We start from the raw sequence: 26746 nt of genomic DNA, 5'->3' as shown, positions 1-26746 counted from the left end.
GAGATTATAGTATCATTGGATTCAGTCTCATTGTCAACAGATGGATGGAGTAGGGCTCTCCAGGAAAATGTAATAGTTAAAGGAATTATTAAAAAATTTAATCAGATTATGTATCATCTTTGGAAATTTGGACAGTAAATTTAGGCAGTCACATTTAACCCAAGAATTGAGTTCTGAAAACTGACTTCCCAAAGTAGGATTGAGAGATCACATGGCAAGTTGAAGGAAACATATTTTCTGGCCCCTCCCAGACCTGTGTTTCCAAGACATGTTCTTATGACAGATTATAATGTTAATTTGGTGATTGCAGACATTTGCCAAAATACTTCATTATTTGGCCCTGTGATAAGGAGATTAATTTAGCATAGACTTTCATCAGACCTTTATCATGCCTCACCTGGAGCTCTTCCCTAGTTGACTGACCTCTCAGCCTCCACCTCTTAACCCTTCCAGTTCGCTTTCCCCACCACTATCAGCATGATCTTCAAAAAAAAAAAAAAAAAAAAAAATCTTATGAGAACTTGCTTCTATCCAAAAGAAAAGAAAACAAGAACTGAGGAGCCAATTCTCTCTTTTAGTTTTCTGTTGCCTAGAAAATTGTCTTCTTCTTTATCCTGATATTCTATCTCACCTCAACCTACCTGTCTGTATCACTTCTTGCTGCTCTTTACATGGCTCCCATCTTCTTCAGCTACCTTAAATTTCCAAATGTTCCTTAATATGTCACAATTTTTCATGTCTCTGAGATTTTATTTGCATATGTTTTTCCTCTGATTAGAGTGCTTTTGCCTCCTTCTTCGTCTGGGGAAGGTAGTGAATCATGAGGCGGGAGAGAAACATGGAAGAGTGTAGTGGAGAGCTGTTAAATATTGGTGGAGAATTTGCACTTCATCCTAAGGTCAGAAACTAGAGGCTCAGATGATCTTGAATCAGAACACTTGGGGTGATAGCTGTCTGAAATTTCTTTCTCTTTTCAGGGATCTGGGATCTCTGGAAAGAAAAGGACTCCATAACAGACCCTGACAACACAGTGCTATAATTCCCCTGATAAAAAAAAATCTCCACTTTACAAATGAGGAGACTGAGAACCACACAGTTGTGCCTAGAATCTTGTGACTGGTAAATCCGTTATACCATGCTGCATCTAGACTACCTCAAGTATCCCATCTCAACTGCTTCTTGACACCTTGCTTGTGCAGGTGCTTTAACATCTGTCAAGTGGTGTTGTAACTTACAAGCTTGCAATTTTTTCTCCCCCTTTAAGTTGAAGTCTACAAGAATATGTCATTCAAGTTTATTGCCACAGTGTCTGGCACATTATAGGCAAGACAAAAAAAAATTGTGGCATGACTCATACGTAGAAGAAAACTTGGTCTGAAAGCACCTTTTTCGTCATTGCATCCACAAAATATATTGTGTCCTACCCAAATTGGTACTTACAATGGCCCTATTTACTATTTTTATTTATAATCTAGATGACAGAATGGTGACCAGCAATACTGTTATAGCTAATAATATTTTGCCTGACTTCAAAAGAAGAGGATTTATATTTCAAACATCTTAGGAATTTGAGAAATGTGAAGATGTGATTCAATACTGTTTATAATTACTATGTAAAGAAGAGAAAAATAATCTCTGAATGTATATTACACAGGACAAGCTTTAAGAAGATCCCAGAAAAGAATTTGTAGATCAGTTTCGATCATAAGCAAAATATGAATTCATAATCTTCATACTTTATTGGGTTTTTTTTTTTTCATTTTTTTAACTGATTTGTTTTTTCCTTCTATTTTTTGGCTGTGCCACGCATGCAGGATCTTAGTTCCCCAACCAGGGATCGAACCTGCACTCCCTGCAATGCAAGCAGGGTATCTTAACCACTCGCTCTCCAGGGAAATCCCCATGCTCTATTGTTAATTAAGTAAAACACATGTGAATTGGTAATGAAGTATAAAGTTATCTGGATTATTTGTGGTTCTTAGATGACTGAACCTCTATCTATAGTCTATGACTTAAACAACATATAAAAACTTGAAAAACACCCATTGATAAAGGAAAAAGGTGGGTAAGCAGTGATAAAAATTGACATCTAATATGGATTAGGCATGTTGTTATAAATGATTTATGCATTGTCACATTTGATCCTCACAGCAACCCTTTGAGAAGGTTGAGTAAACTGGGTCTCAAATAAGTTGCTCATCCACTTAGTCAATGGAAGAGCCAAGACTCTCATCCAGAACTTAGTCCAATTCCTATAACCTTTACCCAGTACCACACTGCCTTCAGAAGAAATCTGATTTCTGTGTCCTAGAGAAAATAATATTGCGAGGGCCTATGAATATTATAAGCAGTATATATTTACACATAATATGAGAGTCCCGGCTTCCATCAAAGCCTGGACATGAGACCACCTGGTTATAAGTTTCAGTTAGGTCATTTGAAGAGGACACTAGAATATATTGCCTTGGAAAGTGGTGGAGTCTTCTTGGGAGATCAGATAAAGAAAGTTTTAAAGGGCTACAGCTTTCTCTCTGGAGGTGAAGTAGTCATAATGATGAAAGTCTCATTTCAGCCTTAACTTTTGATTTTAGGTAAACAGGGTACTAAATGCCGATCGAATATCTTTAGAGACTCCAGGGAAGGCAGCAATTAGTACTGCTCTGCTGTATAGGGTAGCAGGACTTCTGTTGGAACAGCTGTTTGTTGATCCAGCTGACATTCTCTTTCATCCACCCATCCATTGTTCTCCTTAAACAATAGCGAGATACAAATGTGAGTCTAACTCACTCTAATGAAAAGGGTAGAGTTTCTTTCCCTATAAATGTTTTCAAAAGCCTTGATGATTCATGAGATTTGCACAAATACATTTAGAGCTGAAAGTAAGTGTATAAGGCATTTGGAGAATACTCTGCCCCTGGCATAACAGGGAGAGGAGGGATCCTACATTAAAAATAACTCTGCTTGTACTTTTAAGGCAAACATGCTCTTCATTACTGTCCTCCCTACCCAACTCCCCCCTGGAAAAAATAAACATTATCCAAAACAAAACCTGACAGAAAAGATGACAGCTTCTTGGGTGGGCATGAATGCAATCTTGCCTGAAGCCAGGGGTATACACAAGATGACCTTTAAAATTTCCTTTCAACCCCATTATTCACTGGGTTTATCTAAACATTGTTTATGAAGGAAGATAAAATATGGATGAGTTTTCAAATGAAGAAAGCAGCAAAGACTTACTGACTCTGTCTTTTTGCAAAAGGGAAATTGGATTTGTACCTTCATCTCCTGCATTTCTCATTTATTTCATTCGGGCATGCGGGGGATGTTAGCAAGTATCACACTCACCTGTGAAACTCAGCTTGTACAATAAAAACATGATGGCTTCATCTCTTTTGCTCTGCAGAATCTACATTTTCATTTCAAGTTAGTAGTCATTCTTGATACTTCTCCCTTAGAGAAGATTCCAAACTTTAAAAAAATCTCCCTCTGGGCATCTTTCTTTTAGAAACGCTTCTGAAAAGAGGAGCTCAAAGTAAATATGAGATTTGACTCAAACACCTGTGGTTTTCCCAAACATTTTCCAAGGTATCCTATCACAAAACCTAATTTTTTTTTTTTGTTGTTCCTGTCTTTCATCTAGACACTGAAACCCACTCATTTAGGGCTGTTTCTTACAATTCAGGATGCAGCTTGAATGCCACCTCTTCAGAGATCTTCCTGACCACCCCAACCTAAATTAGCCACTCAGTCACTAACTGTCACACCCCATTGTTCCAAATCTCTACCTTGAATTTGTTACCATCTTATTTATTTAATGCTCACACCTCTCAGTTGGAATGTGTTCCATAATGAGCAGAGGTTAAGTTAGCTTTACTCACCTCTGTACACCCAGCAGTTACAAGAGCTTACAAAGAGTATGTACCCAATTAATATTTGTTGGATGAATGAATGTATGGTGCCCTCAACAGGAAATACACTGCAAATGTCCATGAATACTTTCATATTATACAAATAACATATGCTTGGAGAAATATAGATACATATTAATTACTTGGCATCAAGTTTGTGTTGATTGATAACGGTAAGAAAGGTTGAAAAAGCACAAAATTGGGGTGGATTTTCCCAAGATAGAACATATTAAGGTAAAATGTAAGGGTTTATTCTGGCATTGCCTCTTTATATCAGCAGAACTGCTTTCCTTACAGAAAAACCCAGTAAGAATAAGTTCTTGGCATCCTTGCTGGCTTCAAAGGTTGGATGATCTCTTTTGTCTCCTTTTGAGATCCCTATCCTGTTTCTCCATCTAGTTGACATCTCCTTGAACCCAGATTTTTTTTTTTTTTTTTTTTTGGCCACAGTGTGTTGCATGCAGGATCTTAGTTCCCTGAACAGGGATCAAACCCTCGACCCTTGCTGTGGAAGTGTGGAGTCTTAACCACTGGACTGCTGGGGAAGTCCCAGATTTCTCGATTTTAAACACTATTCTTGGGTCGGACACCATTTCTTTGAACACATCTTAGTTCCATTTTTCAGTTAAAAATCGTTCATACCCCTTGAAGTGTGTCTGCTCTTAGCCAGTTTGGGTAACGGACTAAGCAGACCTGCTTTGGCTGCCTGAGCCCTACCTTAGCCTCCCTCTGCCAGCAACCAGAGACTGAGAGCGCTGAGTTTTTCTTAAGTCCTTACAGTTCTCAAGTCTTTTAAATTATCCCTCTTCTTAGATGATCCCTCCTTCCATTTTCATCCTCGCTCCCACATCTCTCTCTGCTCATTCCATTTGACTAGCTTGCCATGTTCTATCAATCGTCAGGTTTTAAATTGTCCCCAATTGGCAGAACGAAGAACAGTTTGGAAATCAAGCTATAGCTTTAATATCTGTCTTAATTGGAGCCTATACAAACTGTATTTACTCTGTTTATATTCACAGTGTATTTTAAAATTTATTGGCATCAACATTAAGTATGCTTGGAAGACTTCCCTGAAGATAAATCAGAAATTTTGTATTTCTCAAACTGGGCTTCAAATTGAACATTTCAGTAATGGTAATGATTTTTACATTCCTGAAAAAGCTACTTGATTTTTTCTAAAATTTATGGCTGGTGACACCCTTAGCATCAACATTTAATGGAACAGAGTTACAGCCAAGTGTATCTTTAGCTGCACAACCAGGATTGGTGAGGGGAAAAGTAAAATAACTTGATCATGGCATTTGAAGTCTTCCATTAGTTGACTGAAAGCTCTATTAAATTACATTTTTAAAAACTTGAATTTATGTAAGTATAGAAATATAATTACATAACAATCCTTTGTTCATTTTAGAAAATTTAGAAAGTACAGTTAAGGGAAACATAAACTCACGCACTCCCATCTTCACTTTCAAGCAAGGTTTCACTATTCTGCTAAGATTCTTCCTCAGCCACCTGGACAATTGATTGGCCTTGTCACAGATATATTACACTTTCCCTGTCTTTGCTCAGATTGTTCCCGCAACATGAAAAAACCCTTTAAATCCCTTCTCTTTTTGAAATCATAATTACTATTCAGAGTCTAACTCAAGTGCTACCTTCTTTATCAAAATTGCTCATGTCATTTCAGAAGAACCCAATTCTTCCTTCCTCCCCTGTAAACAATCAACTTAGCTCATCCCTCAGACTTTTGAATCTCCTGTGAATTGGTAGTTGGACCTTATGGTTTGAGAAGATTTAGGTTAGATTTATTTTATTTTTTGATGGGGCTATTTGGATCAGGAGGCCCATGTTATCATTTTCTTTCTCTTTTTATAATTTAGCTGTAATTGATTCTCAATGCCTAGATCCATTAATAATTAGACGATGTCAAATGATGATATTCTAATTCAGTTTTCCTTCTGTATTACTGGTTGGAACACTTTTATTAAGGAAAACTTTCCTCTTACTTATCATTTGGTTACTACATGATAAAGTTTGATAGGAAAAGCAGAATAAATGCCTGATTTTTACTTCCCTCTTTACTTGCCAGTTGTCAAATAATTTGATTCACTAGCATCCTCTGAAGATGACTCTCAATTTTAAAAGATCATTCAGTGTTAAAATTCTATCTAGATGATCTGTACTATCAGATAAAATGAGAGAAGGTATCTAAAAAGAGACTCCTAACAGCAAACCATTGTATTTTCCATAAACAAATGTTCTATCCTTGTTTTATTCTTCTTTTTCAGAGAACAATAATTTTAAATCTTTTACATGTCTCTACTTATTACACCTTGGAAATATCACCCAGTCTCATTATTTTAAATACAATTTATGTGTCAATAATTCCCAAATTCCTGGATTTGGATCCTGTCTGGATCTTTTCCCCAAATTCCTGTTTCATGTACCCAAATATTTACTTGGCTCTTGACATCTCTACTTAGATGTCTAACAGTTATCTCCTACTCAACATTTCCAAAACTCAACTCCTGATATTCCCCTATCCCTAAACCTTCTATGCTCAGTTTTTTCCATTTACTAGTGGCAACTCGTTTCCTTCAGTTGATCAGGCAAAAAATTCGGAGTCACGTATAAGTCCCCTCTAACTTTTATATCCCCTGTTGGCCATTGAATAAAAATATATCCAGAATATAAATATTTCTCACTTTCTTCACCACTGCCATCTTGGTTCAATCACCATCATCTCTTATTTGAATTATTATAATAGACTCCAAAGTATTCTACCTACTTTTCTTCTTAACTCCTACAGTCTAATGCAAGATGTTGAATCACGTCACACTTACACTAAAAGCTCTGTATTACCTTCTCATCTCACTCGGTAGAATCCAAAGTCCTTGCAGTGGTTAATAATCTCATCTCCTACTATTACAACCACATTAAGCTCCTTATTTTTCCTTTAGCAGACAAACCACCACCTTCTCGGGGCCTTTACATTTTTTATTCCTTCTGCCAGGAAGGCCCTTCTTCAGATTTTATATGTGTTTTACTTTTACCTCCTTCATTCAAGTGTTAACTTTTTAGTGTCTCCTTCACTTGTAATATCACCTTCAGTTGTCATCTTCTGAAAAAGATTTATTTACTTATATTGTTCATATTCTGTTTCCCTCATTAGAGCATAAGGTTCAAGAGGGAAGGAGATTTTGTTTTGTTCACTATTTTACCCCTTTCTCTTAGAAGAGTGTCTGCCAGTAGCTAATAGTTATTCGTGGATTTAACACATTAATTCTGAGCTTGTTACTTCTTATGATCTTTCATTTCTTATTTTCTATTTTTCAGTTTTAGAATGTTCATTTGGCCAGTTTTTATAAATTATAATCCTCTTTTAAAATTCTTTCTCTTTTCTTCTACTTTGTCCAATTTTTTTGTAACTTTCTTAAGCATATGGATCATAGTTACTTAAAAGTCCCTGTTGAATAACTCTAATATCTGAATCATCTGTAGGTCTATTTCTATTGCCTATTTTCTTTTTTTTTTTTTTTTTTTTTACTTTCAATCATTTGATTCTGTGGGTTTTGCTTTTGTTTTTGCATATCTCATAACTTTTGGCTTGATGGATGAAACATTTTAGGGACTCTCTTGATGGACATTTCTCTAAAGCATGTTAAGGTTTTTCATCTGGTACACAGATGGCTGGCAGATGACTACAGTCCTGGTCAGACTTAGTTTTAGGCTTTGTCAAGATAGGTCTATTTAAATTTTGCCCTTACATGTAGTACATAGTCCTCACTTCTAGAATATGGCACTTAATCCTAGGATGGAACCCTTCTGAGGTGAAAGCTGAGAAATACTAAAACTTTTGCAAATGCTTCTTTAATCCATAGGGATTAAACTTTAATTTTTGTTTTCTTGGTGTGGCTGCTGAGTTTCATTCTTAAGCCTCCCATTTGCTGTTTTATTCTGGGTTATTTGGACTCTCAGTCTATAAATAATATAATAGAATTTATATATTATGTATATATATTTATAACATATATTATTTTTATATATTTATGTAGTTTAGGAATCAGTCAGCAGTTGGGAAAGGGGGATTTGAATGTAGATTTTTGGGTTTCTTCTTTGAACTTCCTCACTCTCCAGGCTTTTCCTCTTCAAATGCTAATTCTTTGGGCAGCACTGAACTCCATCTTCTATTTTTCAGTTATCTTCTGTTCTTTTACTTTGTTTCCTGTCTTTGCTTATGCTAATGAAATACTGTTTTCATTTCAATAACCAGCATAGTAAATTTTATAAGTGGTAGGGTATTTACTCTCATCTCTTTTTCAAAAAGTTTCTTAGAAATTACTACATATTTATTTTTTCCATATGTATTTAAAAATAATCTCTCCAGTTTCTTTTTAAATTTTTGAATTCTTCATGCAATCACAGTAAATTAAGCTTACCAATTGCTGTTTTATTTTGGGTTACTTGGACCTTCACCCTAAATATAATATATAACATAACATAACATAACATAAATGTAGTTTAAGAGTCTGTCAGCTGTTGGGAAGGGGGGATTTGAATATCAACTTTTGGGTTTTGCAAGCCAAAATTTAATGTTAATATGCATTATGTATTAAGAATGGCTACTGAGGGCGGCGACTGCAGTGGAGGCTGCAGCCTCAGGCTCTGGAGAACCCCAGGAAGAGGCCAAAGCCCCTGGCCCCACCTGGGATGAGTCCCAACTACTCAGTTATACCTTCCCGACCTGGCCCATCCCGCATCTCAGTCAGAGCAACCCCGGGGCAGAGGAGCTTATTGAGAATGAGGAGCCTGTGGTGCTGACAGACACAAATCTTGTGTATCCTGCCCTAAAATGGGGCCTTGAATAACTGCAAGAAAATATTGACAACAGAGACTTCTCTGTGTACAGTGCCAGCACCCACAAGTTCTTGCACTATGATGAAAAGAAGATGGCTAATTTCCAGAACTTTAAGCTGAGGTCCAATAGGGAAGAAATGAAATTTCATGAGTTTGTTGAGCAACGGCAGAATATACAGCAGTGAGGAGGTGAAGAGAGGTCGTATCTGCAGCAAACACTCAATGACACTGTGAGCAGGAAGATTGTCATGGACTTCTTGGGTTTCAACTGGAACTGGATTAATAAGCAACAGGGAAAGCGTGGCTGGGGGCAGCTGACCTGTAACCTGCTGCTTATTGGCATGGAAGGAAATGTGACACCTGCTCACTATGATGAGCAACAGAACTTCTTTGCTCAGATAAAAGGCTACAAGCGATGCATTTTGTTCCCTCCCGGTCAGTTTGAGTGCCTCTACCCATATCCTGTTCATCATCCATGTGACAGACAGAGCCAGGTGGACTTTGACAATCCTGACTACCAGAGGTTCCCCAATTTCCAGAATGTGGTTGGTTACGAAAGAGTGGTTGGCCCTGGTGATGTTCTTTACATCTCAATGTACTGGTGGCATCACACAGAGTCATTACTAAATGGGGGCATTACTATCACTGTGTACTTCTGGTATAAGGGGGCCCCCATCCCTAAGAGAACTGAATATCCTCTCAAAGCCCATCAGAAAGTGGCCATAATGAGAAACATTGAGAAGATGCTTGGAGAGGCCTTGGGGAACCCACAAGAGACTGTTCCCGGGACTCCCCTGGTGGCGCAGGGGTTGAGAGTCTGCCTGCCAATGCACAGGGGACATGGGTTCGAGCCCTGGTCTGGGAGGATCCCACATGCCACGGAGCAGCTGGGCCTGTGCGCCACAGCTGTTGAGCCTGAGCTCTGGAGCCCGCAAGCCACAGTTGCTGGGCCCATGTGCCACAACTACTGAGCATGCATGCTGCAATTACTGAAGCCTGGGCACATGGAGCCCGTGATCAGCAGCAGGGAAGGCCACCGCAATGAGAGGCCCGCACACCATGGTGAGGAGTGGCCCCCACTCGCTGCAACTAGAGGGGGCCTGCGCACAGCAACGAAGACCCAATGCAGCCTAGATAAATAAATAAATACACATGTTAATTTTCTCCTTTAATATGTAAATTCAAGAGATTTTGACTTAACTATCAAAACAATTCATATATCCAAAATTTATAAAATTATGTTACCTTAATGAAAAAAATGTGTTTTTTAATATGCTTTTTCAAATGGGCTCATACTGTGTTTAATATTTTTATAACCTATAATACTTTTCCACTTAACAGTTTAATGTAGGTATATTTCTTGTTTATAAATACAGTCCTACATTACAGGTGACTACATGGTATAGTATTACATGTATAGATACCATAATGTGTCATGTTGGAAATTTAAGTTATGTGAGTTTCTAACTATTAAACACTTTTTTAAAGACATTATTCAAGGATGTTTTGAATAATTTTGCAACCTGAAATTTACAAAGTATTTTACTGATTTAGAGAGAAAAGATTATTCACAGTCACACAAATATTTAATTTCTTCCTTTTCTTTCTCAATCATAGCATATGCAATTTTATTGTCAATATTTCAAAATGTTGCAAATTTCCTACACATCCCTAATTCATGATAGTCCATTTAAGAATTAGTAGGCATGCATGGCTACTTTTTTCCTGAGAAAATTTTATAATTATACATGTTGATTTGGCTTGAAATGATAGAATTTCCATGTATTCTTGTTCTTAACAGAAGAAGAGAACTGAGGGGCAGTCAGAGAGGAAGAATAAGAGGGGCTGTGGAAAACACCCTTTATGTAAAGTAAAGTAAAATGGGGTGAGGTCACCATCAAAGAATCTTTCCTCCTTAAGAGAGTTCATCCTCTTAGAAGCTGTTTGTACCTCAGGTTATCATCTCTATCTTTCACTTGTCCAAATCTTTTTATAGAAGGTCATTTCTAGAATACCTTAAGTTAGGTAGTTAAATAGTATGGAACTTTCTGGAAGAAATACGTATAACTTCTGAGATAAACTGAAGATAACAATTGGTCAGTGAGCACCAGGATTGTAAAAACAGACTATGTCACTAAAATCATATGCTTTTGAAAAATATTTCAGTCTTTCTCTACACTGTGGAAAGTGTATAGCCTTTGAAATCAGAGAGACCTAGATTCATTGTCACAGATCTGCAGTTACAACACTTAAACTCCTTGAGGTTCAGTTGCTGGAATTTTAAGACGAAGGTAACAATACTTACCTTGCAAAAGGAACGTGACAACTAGAAAAAAAACATATGAAAAGTTCTTTGTATAGTATGGGGCACTCTGTAGGTACTCTGTAAATGGTAATCAATTACTGTGATAGCATTTTTGCTGGTAATAATAATAAGATATTTTTAATATGTATAGTTTACAGACTAGAAAATGTTCAGACTTTTAACTTTTTAAGTATTTATATTACTCATCTAGCTACTATTTGCTTATACTCATTAGTATTCGTCCTGGAGACTGTCCTGGCATAGTAGATTATTGATGACAGTGCTTCCTGTTCTACTTTTTGTCTGGGAGCAAGATTAATTTATATGCTGATTAATTTGGGGGGCTGCTCACCTTACTCCTCTGCCTTTGTCATAGATCTCATTTGTTTGTAATCAATTTTTCTTAACCTTTATATACCCAAGGAGATGGCACATGAATACATTACCTACTTGTTCATACTTTCATTCATAAGACAAACAGCTAATGGATAGAATGTTAAAAAAAAAAAAAAGATAAATTATGACTTCTTTTGCTATCAAAACAGTTTCTTTCAAACTTGGAAAGATTAGTTTTGTGAAAATTCTTACCACTGATATCATGTGTATATAAATGAAAATATGGATGCAATGTATCTTCATGGGTCATTAAATAAGTATGTATGAAAATAGGAGGAAGCATAGCATAAAAAGTATTTTTCCCTGAATAAATTGTATATATAAATTTAAGGTAAAGAGAGGTCCTCTCAGAATGAATGTATATTTTTTTCTAGCTCAGACCTACTACTTAGCTTGTCTAAGTTCTGGGATGCATTCCTATCATGATACCTTTCAACCCTGAAATCTATGATTGTAACACTGTTGAAATTATTTTTTAAAGAGTAATCTTATTATATGAGTTAACAAACAGTTGCCCTTGAGTGGTAGGGCAAGGGTGTGGTATTACAATAACTGATATCTTGAGAGGCTAACATATTTCATAGTGGGAATGTCTGTAGCTCAATACTGACCATGATTCTGAGCTTTTAAAATGACATTAGAACATCACAATTTTTTCTAAGGCTAACATATTTCATAGTGGGAATGTCTGTAGCTCAATACTGACCATGATTCTGAGCTTTTAAAATGACATTAGAACATCACAATTTTTTCTAAGTCATCCAGTTGTCCAGTGAATAATTATCAACCATTCTCAGAATTAGTGTATTTCTCCCTATTTTTGTCACTAAAGCTTTATTACTAGATGCAATGACAAAAGACCATTCAGGGAAGCGGAAGAGTTACCTGATGGTAATTAAGAAGAAAGAATAAGAGTAAGGAAAGTAAGAAGGAAGAGAGGGAGGGAGAAAGACAAAGATGAAGGAAGGAAGGGAGGGAGGGAGGGAGGGAGGGAGGAAGGAAAAAAGTAAAAAATGGAAAGAGGTAAAAAAAAAAGAATAAAGGAAGGAAAAATATTAACAACCATTCTTTACTATGTCTCAGTCTAAGGGTTAACACCTGACATTGGATCCTCACAGCATTCTGAGTTAGGAATTTCCACCATTTTATAGATGCATACCTGTGTGGTGCCCATAGAAGGAATGTTCGATTCCAAGGGGTCACAGATACACTGAGCATGAAGTTATGCCAAAGCCTTCACACCTTGTTTCTTCACTGGTTTGTGTTTTGGGCTTTATTTCCTGTCTTTGCTGGTTAACCATCACGAGCGCACTCTGTGGTCTAATTTTAGCCACAAGGGTTTAATGTTACTGTTAACTACAGACAGCTAGGCAATTAGGTAATTTTGTTTCTCTTGTGGCAGCCTGTCAGGGTAGTGCTGATAAAGCCACTCTAGCTGGAGGTCACTCACTCACCAAGGGCTCCAATCATTTATCTTGTTGTGTACAAGCTACTTTAACTGAAAACACAAAAACAAAGAACCAGAGTACCATTGTGTGTGAGACTCTGGCTCAGGACCTAGACTGACTGGGTTTGAATCTCAATTCTGCTACTTTTACTAGATGGGATATCCTTTGGGAAATGGCTTAACCTTTCTATACCTCAGGTTTTCTCTTCTCTAAAATGAGGATCATAATAATATTTATGTCACAGAGTGCTTCTAAGTATTCAAGGAGTTAATATGTAAAAATGTCCAGGCACATAACAAATGGTTTATAATTATTGCTGTTATTATTGCTTTTATTATTATCCATGAAGTTAATTCTAGCTTTGAATTCAGTAATTCTAGATGATGTCCCATCCATATACTTGCTACTGCCTTCCTGAACCTTCCCTGAATTCTAAGCACATCCACCCCCTTGTTCTTGCAGGAGGTCACTGTCTTTGTGTGTTGCTGCTCCTTATGCTGGGAATTAATTCCTAAATCATATTCGGCTCAGTAGAAGTCTTCTCCATATAGTTAGCTATGTCCTCCACCCCACCCCAAAGAAGGCAGATTAGTCACTCCTATACATCCCTATCATGACTCATCGTTGTATACATTGTAAATACTGTCAACATCCCTCCGCCACTGGCCCCTTCTCATATATGCATCTGAAAGCTCTTTGAGGACAGGAACTACATCTGGCTCTTTCTGCCTTCTGGGCACATATCACAGTGCTTGGTACACAGAGGGCTGGCAGTAAATGTCAAAAGAGTAAATGAGCTTACCACTTGGAGGGCAGCAATCCAGGAGAGATAAAGTGAATAAAGCCTAGGTACCCAGGGAAAGTAGGTATGCAGCCATGGCAAAGGTTCATGAGAACAGTTATTGGCCTATTCAGCTATCTGTCATCTAGCTATCTGATAAAACTAAAACTTTTTAAGTGCCTTATCCAAAATAAACTAGTAGGCACTTTACATTTGACATCTCATTTAATATTCACAACAAGTTCATGCAATATATACTATTATTAGTCCTAGTTTATTGATGAAGAAAGAGTCTCAGAGAATTAAGTAACACAGCTATGACTTGCTAAAGCTAGGATTAGAGCCCCAGTCTCTGTAACTTCAAACTCTATGCTCCATGTTCTAAATTGATCCTATATACATACTGCCTTTCAAATTGATAGAGATTTTTTTATAAAAATATTTTATCTTGTTCAAACAAAGAGTTGAAATGTCTCCCAATAGTCGACTCTCTTTTATAGCCCAGAATAGTCCATCCATCTTATTATTTCTGGGGCAGAATGCAGGAGTTTAGGTGGGAAAAGTTCAGAGAAACATGATTCTCTCTTTCCTCTCAGTTTTTAAAAAATCTTGACCACAGTTCAATATTTGCATATTGCTTTTTAATATCCTCTTTTATTAAAAAAATTTAACAGATATCTCTAAACTCAGGAAGAAAAGCACATTTAAACTTTTAAAGATTGGGACAACTCCATTTGGTTTAAAAATGCCTTGAAAAACAAATTAAATTGAAGACACAAATTGACAACTGCCATCAACTCCTTTGAGAGTCATGTTGGAATGGGCAGATTGTCATCCTCTAAATCCTTAGCAGTTGGGTTAAGATGGAAGCCCTGTCTCACTTGACCACCCTTTTTTTTTTTCTTTCTTTCTTCTTCTTTTTTTTAATGGCAGAGAATCAATCCAAATGCTGGACAACCAGAACTGTATCTTCTAAGATACTCAGTTTGACATCTTATTCTGTGTAAATGAGTATAAGGTGGTGAACAATGTGAACGGATATCTTAGTTTGAATATTTTCCAAAAGTAGAATTTATGAGGCTATTGAAATCCTGCTAGACAGGAATTATTGCCTATGTATTTCCAAGCTGAGCAATTTGAGATAGATTAGAATGAAACCTCTGTGATCAGAGCTGCTAACAAGGAGGCTTCTTACCAATAAGCAATATATATATATATATATATATATATATATATATATATTTTTTTTTTTTTTTTTTTTTTTTTTTTTTTTGTGTTGGTACGCGGGCCTCTCACTGTTGTGGCCTCTCCCGTTGCGGAGCACAGGCTCCGGACGCACAGGCTCAGCGGCCATGGCTCACGGGCCCAGCCGCTCCGCGGCATGTGGGATCTTCCCGGACCGGGGCACGAACCCGTGTCCCCTGCATTGGCAGGCGGACTCTCAACCACTGCCCCACCAGGGAAGCCCGCAATAAGCTATATATTATGGTAGTCTTGGTGGGGAGGCTGTGGCAGCCAGTTCTTTCTGGCATAATAGGAAGTGGATCCAGCATTTTTATTCCAAGTTACCACTCCTCACCAAAGTAGGGTACCATGCAAATGCTATCAACTTTTTACTCATTTCACTTCGGAAATCAATGTTGAGAGAAAGGACTTATCTTCAACTGCCAGGTAAAGAAGAGTGGGAAATAGAGGTGAAATTCAGGTCATCATGGTGAGTTAGGAATCTGGGCTTCTGGATGCCCAGTATTTATCATTTTACACCCTTCAGCATAGTCTCTGATGTGAAATGCTGATGACTTCAGCATTGGAGAATCTCTGAGCCTTCTACATAGCTTGTGAAATTACAGCTTGCTCCTCTGGGAAGTAGACAGGGGGTTCTGAGCTTGGGCATTTACTTTTTGGGATCAATAAATTTCCCCATTCATTCCTCTCTTTATTGAAGAAAGATCTTGCAAGAGATCATGGCAATATTCTCCAGTTATATTTCTCTCACAATTCATGAAGAACAAAAAAACAAAAAAACAATAAAAAAAAACACCCTACATTTAGCCTATAGAAAAATCATTTCATTAAAACCCTCTTTTGAGATACCCTATTTCTCATCTTCAAATGTAAGATATTTCTTAATATATGAGCACTCACTGTTTTCTCAGTTTTCTGTGAAATTATTCATCTATATATTACTACACTCTCATACAATCTTATGTTTGTTTTTGGTAGTGATGGTTTATTGCTTTTGCTTTCTTTTTTCATTTCTTCTTTTGTTTTAATTTCAATGTTTAGCTTTGCTTTACTTGCTGATGTTAGTGACATATTCTATGATTTCAGGTATAGTACACTGAGCTTTACTGAAAACAACTCCTTATCAAACTGACCCTCTTAGAGAAGGTAAGCACAACTCATGGGTTTAATCATTGCATTCCATAAAAGGAGATGTCACTTAACCAGCTTTCCTCTCAGTGCCAAGAAATCAGCTCGAAGTATTTCTATTCAGATAAGTGAACGTGCTTGTCATAGCTTACTTATGCCTGTTAAATCTTTCTATGAAATATTTTACAGGAAAATATGTAAATATTTTGACTGCTTATGCCATTCTTTTCAGGCTGCTTTGCAGATTACACATGAATCTCTATATGAAACAGGAAAGAAAACCAAGCAGAAATTTCTTAATGTAGCATTTTTCATTAATGAAGACAGAAAGGCTAAAGGAAAAAATTTTTTTAAATGGAGTCTTAATGTAAATAGCCAAGAAGAGTAATATATACTCTATGAATTGGCCCCAAAGTGATACCAGCGTGATGGAAATACATTATGAGTTTCCAGGACAGCATGTCCTCTTACCTTTTCTTACTGACAGCAGATAAGTAAACCAGGGCTTAGGAGTATAGTATTTGCCAAAAATACATTAGCACAGACTTTGTATGTAGCAAGAGTTTTATGAGTTTGCTACATCTTACATGAACAAAGGTCTATAAACCAGCCTTTAATCTTAGAAACACATGTTCTTTACAGCCTATAGTTAACAAATGTGATATATTATGAACATAGATAGGGTAGAGAAAAGTAAGGGAATTTTTCCCAGGCAGTTCTCTTTAAATGTAGAAAGTCTTTGTTTCATTTCAGTTATTTAATTTTTGCTTTTTTTCATGATTATTTTTGAAAGAATAAGATGATGTTGATGAAACTTGAAGATCAACACCATGGAATAATTGTACTGTTTCCACCATCTGAGATGACATGGTTGTAGATGTTTTTAATTGTCAAATGACCATATTTTCCATTTTTTTCAATGGAACACATTTTATTTAATTTAGGAGGTCATATGTGTAAATGTATGACTTGACTGAGGAAAGTATTAGGAAACCTAATACTTCCTCATGACTGTGGAGCTGAGTAAAACATCATTCAGAGTCCCTGGTTTGAAGCAACAAAAACCATCTCTGGCCTTAGCCAACAGGAGATGCATTGGACAAATAGCAGGGATGCCCATAATCGACAATTGGCTGGTAGCCTTAGGCTTAGAAAATGGAGCTTTGCAGGCCAGGCTGCAGGAAGCATAGTCAAAGTCATACCACAGCAACTGTATGATTCATGGGTTCTTGTGGTGGTTGGAATCATCTGTTTTCTCCTACATTTCCTCATTTTTTGCACTATCCATCCAAGATTTAGAGTTCAAGAACAAAGGCCAGATCAACAAAGCCTAACTCACTGGCTTCTTCTGTGGTACAGCCAGGAGTGGTAGAGGAAGGTCCCAGCTACTGTGGTTTGAGAGAGGAACAGCCATAGGAAGCAAGCACTGGGAATTGTCTTCCAACTATGTTGGCACACAGTGAGGAACTGATAAAAATAGTGGGAAGTGGATTATGGTCAGCTGAAGAATGACAAATGTCCAAATAAATATTGGCTTTGAAGTCATGATGGGTTCTTAGATTGGACTTTTTTATCATTGAATACTGTGAGACCTTGGATAAGTCCCTTTTGCTGCCTGTTCCTCAGTCTTTAAAATGGCAAGTTTGATTTAGAGCAAGATAAGTTCCATTGTCTTTATGCTAGTTTCCATAGCAGACATCATTAATCAATCACTGTATTCTTTTCTCCTGAGACCAGACATGACCTCAGAATCCTTCTCAATACAGTGTTTTGGCAGCAACTACTAAATTGAGTCAACAAATGTGATAAACCTTTCAAATATCTCTGAACTAGAGGTTAATTACATTTTCTTAAAGTGTTAATGTTCTTTGAAGTTCCGGGACTGAAAAGTATTGTTAGTGGAATTATTTTAGAAAATTAGAAAGAACCTAGACCAGATGGGAATAGACTCATAAAGCAGCAAATCCAGTAAAATCTGATTGAAGTGAAAGAAAATATTTTCAAATTTGACTGGCTTTCATTATGAATGTTGAGATGTAGAAGGATCTCTTTGTTTCATTGTAGAATGTGCTGATCACCCTCTGTCATCAATCCAAGAAAGTCCTGAGCTCATAAAGACTATTCTTTGAACAACAGAAAAACATGATATCAGTCTGAGGTTTAAAACTGTGAATTATATTATAGAGGGTAAATGAATATAACATTATATTATTAATGGTAAAGAAATTAACATTAACCATGAATTATTTTGTTAACGGTAAAGGAACTACTATTTAAGTAGTCTTTTAAAATTTATAGAATACAGGATCCTAAATGGGTCAAAAATCTAAATTCATTAGGGTATGTTACTAAACCTAATAGCAGTTTCAGCTGTTGTGACCAAATAAACATATTTCTTTAGTACTGTTTTTTCTATTTTATTAGTGAGACTTTGTATTTAGATCTTTCTTTAACATCTCAAGCCTAAACTAGATGGATTCACAATGTAGGGCAAGTGACACCAGATGGAAAGACTACAGTCCAGGAGTTGCTAGGCTCCAACTAGCTAACAGCATCTTTTCTCTACCCAGGAGATTTCCATTGTCTTCCATTGGGCTATGTTTGTACTCAACACATCGAAGTTTGTTTTTGGAACGATAATGACTTGTTAAACGTCCTTGAATCACGGCAGGAAAATATCTTTCTAATTCTAGAGTAATTTCCGGTACCAAGAAACCATAAAAAGTCTTCTAAAACAACTTTTGGGCACTGGCTTTCTGTAGGGTACCTAGAACGAGGTCAGTTTCACAAGCCATCCTTCCTCTGTTGTTCCTATGGTAGATTGCCAAAGGACCCCAAATTTTTTCCTTCCTGTATGCATGCCTTTAACAATTCAATTGTTATCAAGAGAGGTGGAGTCTGTTTCTCTACCCCTTGCTTCTGGGTTGGCCACATGTCTTGCTTTGGCCAAAGGGTTCTTAGCAAATGTGATGCAAGCAGAGTCTTGAAAAGTGCTTTCACTTTGGAGTTTATCTTCTTGCTATTTTGGGGAGCACTGAGCCCACCACCACATGAATTAGCTTGTGTTAGCCTTTTGGATGATGAAAGATACATGACCAAGTTATCTCCATCACTGTAGTTAACATGGATTCAATCATCAGTCATGTCAGTGAGGCCATCCAACACCATTCAGCCCCATCTGAACTGGCCCACTATGAATTGCCCAATTAACTCTCAGAATCATGACAGATAACAAATCTTTGTTGTTTTAAGACATTAAGTCTTGGGCTGGATTTTTAAAGGCAAATTTTGTCCCAGTAGTTGCATCATCGTTCAGCCGGTATTGGTTTGCTTACCCTCAGAGGGTAATCTATAGAAACTCCTCAGATTTACCCCACTCATTGTCAATGAATTGAATGAACCTTTAGATTCAATGGGAAAGACTACTAACACCCTTTCCATGGTTGTTAAAATAAAACTGACTTTGGACTTTTTGATTTTCATTATTTTAGATTCAGGAATTATTTTTTTTTAATGAAAACATCAGATGTTGACATTCTTTTTTTAGATCTAGCAATGATACAGGTGTTAAACACTTAACATTTATAGTGAAAACGTCATAACATCAGTGAATTTCAAACTTGCAAAAGAAATAATTTCTCAACTGTTCAGGGTTAATCTGCCACATGGATTTGATATGACATTGAAGAGTAAAAAAATGCAAAAGAGACCAAAATTGTCTAAGAGAGGGAAGGAACCTCATAACATTTAAGCTACACAATATCTTCCTGATGGGAGCTAAAGGTCAATTTACTTTTAGAATTTATAAAGTTCTTTGTTTGAGACATTTTGCTCTAAATCCTACCATTCTCAGCTGTATCTTATACTACATCCCAGGGCCAATATATTCATGTCTTCTCTCCTCCACCTTCAGGCTATTTCTAACAACTCATCATCTGTTTTCCCTGGGAATTGTCCTCACATACAGAGTTCTCTCCAGAATTTTCATCTGTTTGAGTGTTACCTGGTCCCCTTTCAAAGTTAGTTAGTTTATATATGTACATACACATGCATGTATTTATGTCATACTTCTCTGCTGTTTCTCCTTTGTGCCTTCGAAAGGGTTTTCTGGTGGAAAATTGGCCAGAGACATGTTTGGGAAGAATGGCAAAGCATGGTAATCTGTGGTCAGAAAGATCGTGCCTAATTATATATCATATCTGTACTTATAAAAAAATTCTTTTTTGTTTTTATCATCATATTTCAGTAATGTGATAGTGCTTTGGGGTACACAAATATGCTATTTATTCAGTTCTGGAGTTCTTTGGTCTGGTATTGTGATGTCAATTATTTCAATTTTCACACCTTAGGAACTGTGGAGAAGTTGACAGAAAGTGCTAGTTTCATGACTAGGCATAAAGCAGTACTGGTGTTGCATTCTTTAGAAGCAAATATCCAGATTCAACATAGAACCACAGTGTTCCCTGCAAGGGTGGGAATAGGGTCACAATGGCTCCTATGGCAGCTGGTTTTGAATAATTACTGGTAAGAATGCTCCATAGATTGAAAAATTTTAACTATCAAGAATAAGACTCAGGCAAATGTCTCATCATTTTTAGTTCAACACCCCTTGGATATGATACATAACATGCAGTGTTTTCTTTAGAAGTCAATAAACTCTGTGAATCCCTTTATTCTGGGCAATTCAGTTCAAATTCTCTCCAAACTTTTCCTTCCAAAATAAGTGTATCTAGCATTTACTGAAAGTGCTACTGGCTAACTCCGGGCAACGTCTTATGAAATCCATTGACTTCTGAAATAGAGGTGGCAGGAAACAGAGATGTCTCAAGGGAATATATTGTCTTAACTCTTTCTCAGTTGGGACTGCCTGTATCAATAGGGGAAAGGAGTAAAAGAAGGATATTCTGTTTTAACTGTGGATAAAGCAAATTTTGACCTGTAATTAGTAACTTACAGGTTAAAATTCCTGTAAAAGTCCAACTTCCCTTCTGCTTCTCAGAGGGAAGGCATCTGGAACTTTGGAATGAGAGAGATTCCAGCTGACTATAATGAGCTGATAGGAAGTGTGAGAAGAATAACTCTTTTCTGCCCATTGCTAAGAAGACACTCCAAACCTGGGTTCTAGTGATGAATGCTCTCTTTTCAGTGTCCAGTAAAAAGTGGTTAAAGAATCAAACAAGAGTCTTGACTGTGCCTGGTGTGGTAGCTCAGAATCAATTTCTCCTCTTCCCTAATTCTTTCACCAGTCAATGGGAACAGCCTTGGATTTCAACATGATTTGTAACCTTCAGTGGGATGTTTGCTTATAGGTATCCCTAACTGTATACAGTCAAAATCAGACTTATGTTATCATTAAGCCTCTCCAGTGTTTGTGTGGGAATTATGAGGACATGAGCTGCCCTCAAGGAACCTTCCAGCCAGGGCCAAAGTTTAGAATTACCTCCTCCTCACTGAACTTTCTTATAGGCAATCATTCTATTTCAGTAACCCCTAAAATTATAACAATACCAAAAGTGTATTGGTGATTCCATTTACTTTTTTCCACATGTATTTACTGAGTATCTTGTGTAGTATATGCAAAGCACTGTGCTGGTGCAGCTGAGGGTTCAAAAGGAATAAGACCAAAGCTTTAACCTTAAAGTGGAATCAGGTGAAGATATGGAGTAGAACCATCTTTTAGCTCTCCAGGAGGGTCTAGTTATTGATTCAGTGGGAATATGGTATTTGCTAACCTTGAGGATCCAAACTAACTCATCTTAAGTATAGACTACTTCTCAGTCTTGCCTGTTGGCATGATGCATTCATTCAAAACACAGTTGTTTTCTTGAGCATCTGTCATCATTCATTCAGTTATTTGTTCATTTAAGAAAGTTTATTGGGTGTCTATTATGTGCCAGACATTGTACTAGTCTCTGGGGAGAGAACAATGAGCAAAATGGAGAAAAATCCCTGCCCTATGGAGGTTTCATAACAGTGAGAGAAGACAGATGATAAAATGAAGAAGTTAAAATACATGAAGTTAAATGAAAAAAAAAAACTATGGAGAAAAATAAGGCAAGAAAGTGGGTTATTTGTGTGTGTGTGTGTGTGTGTGTGTGTGTGTGTGTGTGTTAGGAGCAGCAGTTTGAAATAGAATAGTGACAGACAGTTGTGTTAGATTTTGGAGAAAGAGTAATAAATGAGACACGTGCTCATAGATCTTAGACTGGTGGAGGCAAAAGATGATTATACAGGTAATTATATTAAATTGTGACGTTAGGATAAGAGGTATATGTAATGCTATGGATGAGGACACAGGAAAAGGAGACTTTGAATAGTCTAGGGGAATCAGGAATGGTTTCATGGGTGAATTGACGTTAACATTGAAACCAAAATATAATGTAAGCCAGAGGAGAAATGAAGTGGGTTGAGGGTCAGCACAGGAAAAAATAAGTTCAAAGATTCAGAAGGAAGTGAGAACATGGTACATTCAAGGAAGTGAAAGTTTAAAATGGCTAAAGTATGGATTGGAAGAAGGAGAGTAATGTGAAATGAGTCTCCAGAGTAAGCACTAGTAATGTCACAAGAGCACTGAATGCCATGTTAAGAAATATGGACTTTATCCTAACAACAAACAGAAACCATTAAAAGAATTTAAAGCATTGGAAAAGACTTGAGGTTGATCCCCAGGGGCCTGAAGGGAGGCCGGATGGAGCTCTGTTCATTCAGAATCTTGATCTTGAATGGCCCCTTAACTCTGTTCTTTGATTCAACTAATTACCTTGCCTTTCCTAATAATAAGGTACATTTATTTGTGACTCACCCACTCACTCATTCATTTACTCTCCAACAGTTATATAATATTGGTAACATATTCTGGTCATGTCCAAAATAAATCCTTTTAATTCAAATATCTGATAAGATTTGTTTCCCTTAGAACCCAAATAATTAGAGGCCAGCTAAAAATTCTGGGTAAACAGTACCAAGTTCAAGACTGCAATTTTGATTTTAATTTTAACTCACTTGAGCTTTTATTGCATTTGAACTGCTTTGATTGACATTTACAAAATACAACAAGAAGTTAATTATTTCATAACTAACTCCCTCAGCATAATATATGTTGTTATCCAAAAATATAATATACGTGTGTCATTCTCAAGAACATTCCATAACATAGACATGAACTTTTATAGTTGGAAAGGTCCACAGGGATCAAAATTATTATACAGATGAGGAAACTGCCACCTTCAGAGAGAATAGCACTTAATTTATATTATATACAAGACTTACTTATAGTATTATTACTTTTACTTTATATATTTTATGTTTTATGTGTTTTAATAAATTGTTTTTTTAAATTGTTAATTCATAAATATGGTGTAAAAATCCAAAAGTTGTAAAAGGGTCTACAGTTAAGTCTCTCTTCCACCTCTTTTGCTAGGCCACACTGTTTCCCTCCCCTGATGCTATTTTTATGTAATCTGTCAAGATACATCTTACATATATGCAAATATATATTACATATGTGTGTACACATTGTGAGACATAAATGTTAGCATTATCTACATATTTTACCTTGCCTTGCTTTATCATTGAACAATATATTTTTGAGATTATTTCATATGGATATATATAGGGAGAAATGCCTCATTCTTTTTATTAGCCATATAATATTCCATTGCATGGATGTGCCCTCATTAAATTAATTAATTCACTGTCTAAGGGATTTTATTTTTTTCCAAACATTTTCATGATAAAAATATTTCAATAAATCTAATTTATACAATATCATTTTTACCATGTGGGATTCTATCTAAAGGATATTCCTAAACATCGAAGTACTGATTTAAAGAGTATGTAAATCTTGAAATTTTTAATAAATATTGACAAGTTATCTATATAATGCTATATATTTCCATTAACAGTTAATAAGAGTACTGTTTTTCCCATGCTTTTTTCAACACAATGCCTTACTGAACTTTTTGATTTTTGCCAAAGATCAAAATGGTAATTCATTATTATTTTAATTTACACTTCTCTTTTTAAGGGTAAAGATGAGCATTTTTTCATATGTTTAAGATTTATTCATTTATCATTTTCTGTGAACTCTTAATAGCATTTGATTACTTTTTCCATTGTTATTATGTTTTATATTGATTTGTAGATATTACTTACATATAAATAATTGAGACTTTTGTGATATGAGTTGCAATTTTTTCCCAGTTTGCAGTTTACTGTCTAATTTTGTTTAAGGTATTTGTTTTACTATGCAAATTTTTTAAAGTGTAGGTAAACTTACCACCCTTTTCTTAAATCACCTCTTAGTTTATGTATTTTACATAAAAAGGCCTTTCTCACTGAGATTATTTTTAAAAACCCTATGTTTTATTCTAGAGAATTTATGGATTAATATTTTAAATTAAAATATTTTGTATAAAGATATAATTTCTATAATAATTGATATACAAATCCAGTCTATTTTCTTCCATATTGTCCCAACATTAATTTTTAATAATCCAGTCTTTAATATATCCCTTATTTGAAGGGCCAACTTTATCTAAATTAAATTTCTAAAAATGTTTGCATCTATATTTGGACTTTCTATTATAATTCCATTGATTTGTGTGTCTATTCATGTACCATTATTGTTCTATTTCAATTATTGTAGATCTAAAATATGTTCATGGCTGGTAGGTCTAATCCCTCATCATTGGTCTTCATTTCCAGAGTTATTTTTGACAAAATCAGTTGGTTTATTTTTTCATGTGAATTTGGAATCTATATAGCTCCAAAAACTCTTGGGAACTTTTAAGGTGATTTAATAACATATAGAGATTTATTTAAAGGGAATTAGCTTCATTTTGAAGTTGAATCTTTCTGTCCAAGAGAAGAGGATGTTTTTGCATTTTTTGAGTCTTCCTTTGTGTAAAACAGCCCATAGACCGATACTGGTCTCTAGTAAGATAAGAATAAAAATTAAAAGCAAACATTTAGAAACTTTTAGAGCAATTTGACTGTTTGTGACATCCATTGTTGTTGTGACACTCTTTTAGCAATTCATTTTTATTGTATTGTTTAAAATTATCTAACCATGATAAAGTGAAAATAAAAGATTGGCCTTTCACCAGTACAGTTTGAGAAGCATTGCTACAAAACATGAGAGCAGTTTCTGTGGTTATTATTATTATTTTTTGAGGATAGTTTAACTTGATTATGTGTGCATATATATATATATATATATATATATATATATATATACACACATAGATATGCTGATACATGTTTACATAAACATAATCATATGCATGCTCCTTGTAGATTTAAAAGAAATTTTTTTTCTATTTGCCTTCCTTTTTCCTTTTTTCTCCTTTTTTCTCCCCTATTCCACAGCATCTCTCCACCCTAAATAACCCATGTTAACAACCCATTATGTATTCTTCCATATTTTACCTAGAAAAATGTTAAATAATAGTGGGCAAAAATTTCTTCTCCCTGAACCTTAAGGAGAATACTGGTAGAGCTGCATCAGTAAATATGATCTTTATTTTGTCAGATATGCATTTTTATAATGTTAACAAGGTATTCTTCTATTCCTTTTTTATTAAATTTTTTTAAAGAATATATTTTAAGGGCTTCCCTGGTGGCGCACCGGTTGAGAGTCCACCTGCCGATGCAGGGGACACGGGTTCGTGCCCCGGTCTGGGAAGATCCCACATGCTGTGGAGCGGCTGGGCCCGCGAGCCATGGCCGCTGAGCCTGCGTGTCCAGAGCCTGTGCTCTGCAGTGGGAGAGGCCACAACAGTGAGAGGCCCGTGTACTGAAAAAAAAAAAAAAAGAAAGCATATATTTTTTAAACATTATCAAATATACTGTTAGCATCTGTCATGATGTTTTGTGATATTCCTTTTGAGTGTATCAATCCCAGGTCGTGGATTATGGTGTATTAATCTTTTTTCCCCCAGCTTTATTGAGCTATAATTGACACATAACAATGCTTAAGTTTAAGGTATACAATGTGATGATTTGATACACATATATATTGCCAAATAAATACCACAATAAGGTTAGTTAACACAACCTTCACCTCACATAATTACCATGTTTTTGTTGTTTTTATGGTAAGAACATTTAAGATTTACTGTCTCAGCAATTTTCAAGTATATAGTATGGCATTGTTAACTACAGTCACTGTGTTGTACATTAAATCCCCAGAACTTATTCCACTTATAACTGGAAGTTTGTACCCTTTGACCAAGATCTCATTTTCCCTGCCCCTAGCCCCGGGAATTGACCAATCTATTTTCTGTTCTTATGAGTGTGGCTTTTTTAGATTCTATATAAAAGTGATATTATACAGTATTTATCTTTCTCTGTCTGACTTATTTCATGTAACATAGTGCCCTCAAGTTTATCCAGGTCACAAAGGGCAGGATTTACTTTTGTTTTATGGTTGAATAATATTTCATTGTGTGTGTATATAAAATATTATATATATGATATTTATATCACATATACATGTCCAAATATATTTTATATATTTTAAATTAATTTATGTATTATATGTATACATATATATAATGTATACATATTTTCTTTATCCATTCCCCTGTCAATGTTTTGCCTTTAGCTTTGTTCTTTCTCAAGATTGTTTCAGCTATTCAGGGTCTTTTGTGGTTTTATATAAATTGTAGTATTGTTT

The 26746-nt window shown here is 35.9% G+C and overlaps 1 pseudogene; it reads left to right on the top strand.

Moving 5' to 3' along the window:
- The window catches only part of LOC113625163 (hypoxia-inducible factor 1-alpha inhibitor pseudogene), a 65667-nt pseudogene extending 55023 nt beyond the window's left edge, over nt 1–10644 (top strand).
- The last annotated feature ends 16102 nt before the right edge of the window (nt 10645–26746 follow it).

Source organism: Aethalodelphis obliquidens, unplaced genomic scaffold (genome assembly GCF_003676395.1).
Source record: "Aethalodelphis obliquidens isolate GAN/ISIS:26980383/991018 unplaced genomic scaffold, ASM367639v1 scaffold14, whole genome shotgun sequence".
NCBI lineage: Eukaryota > Metazoa > Chordata > Mammalia > Artiodactyla > Delphinidae > Aethalodelphis > Aethalodelphis obliquidens.
This window is presented reverse-complemented; position numbering and strand designations above follow the sequence as displayed.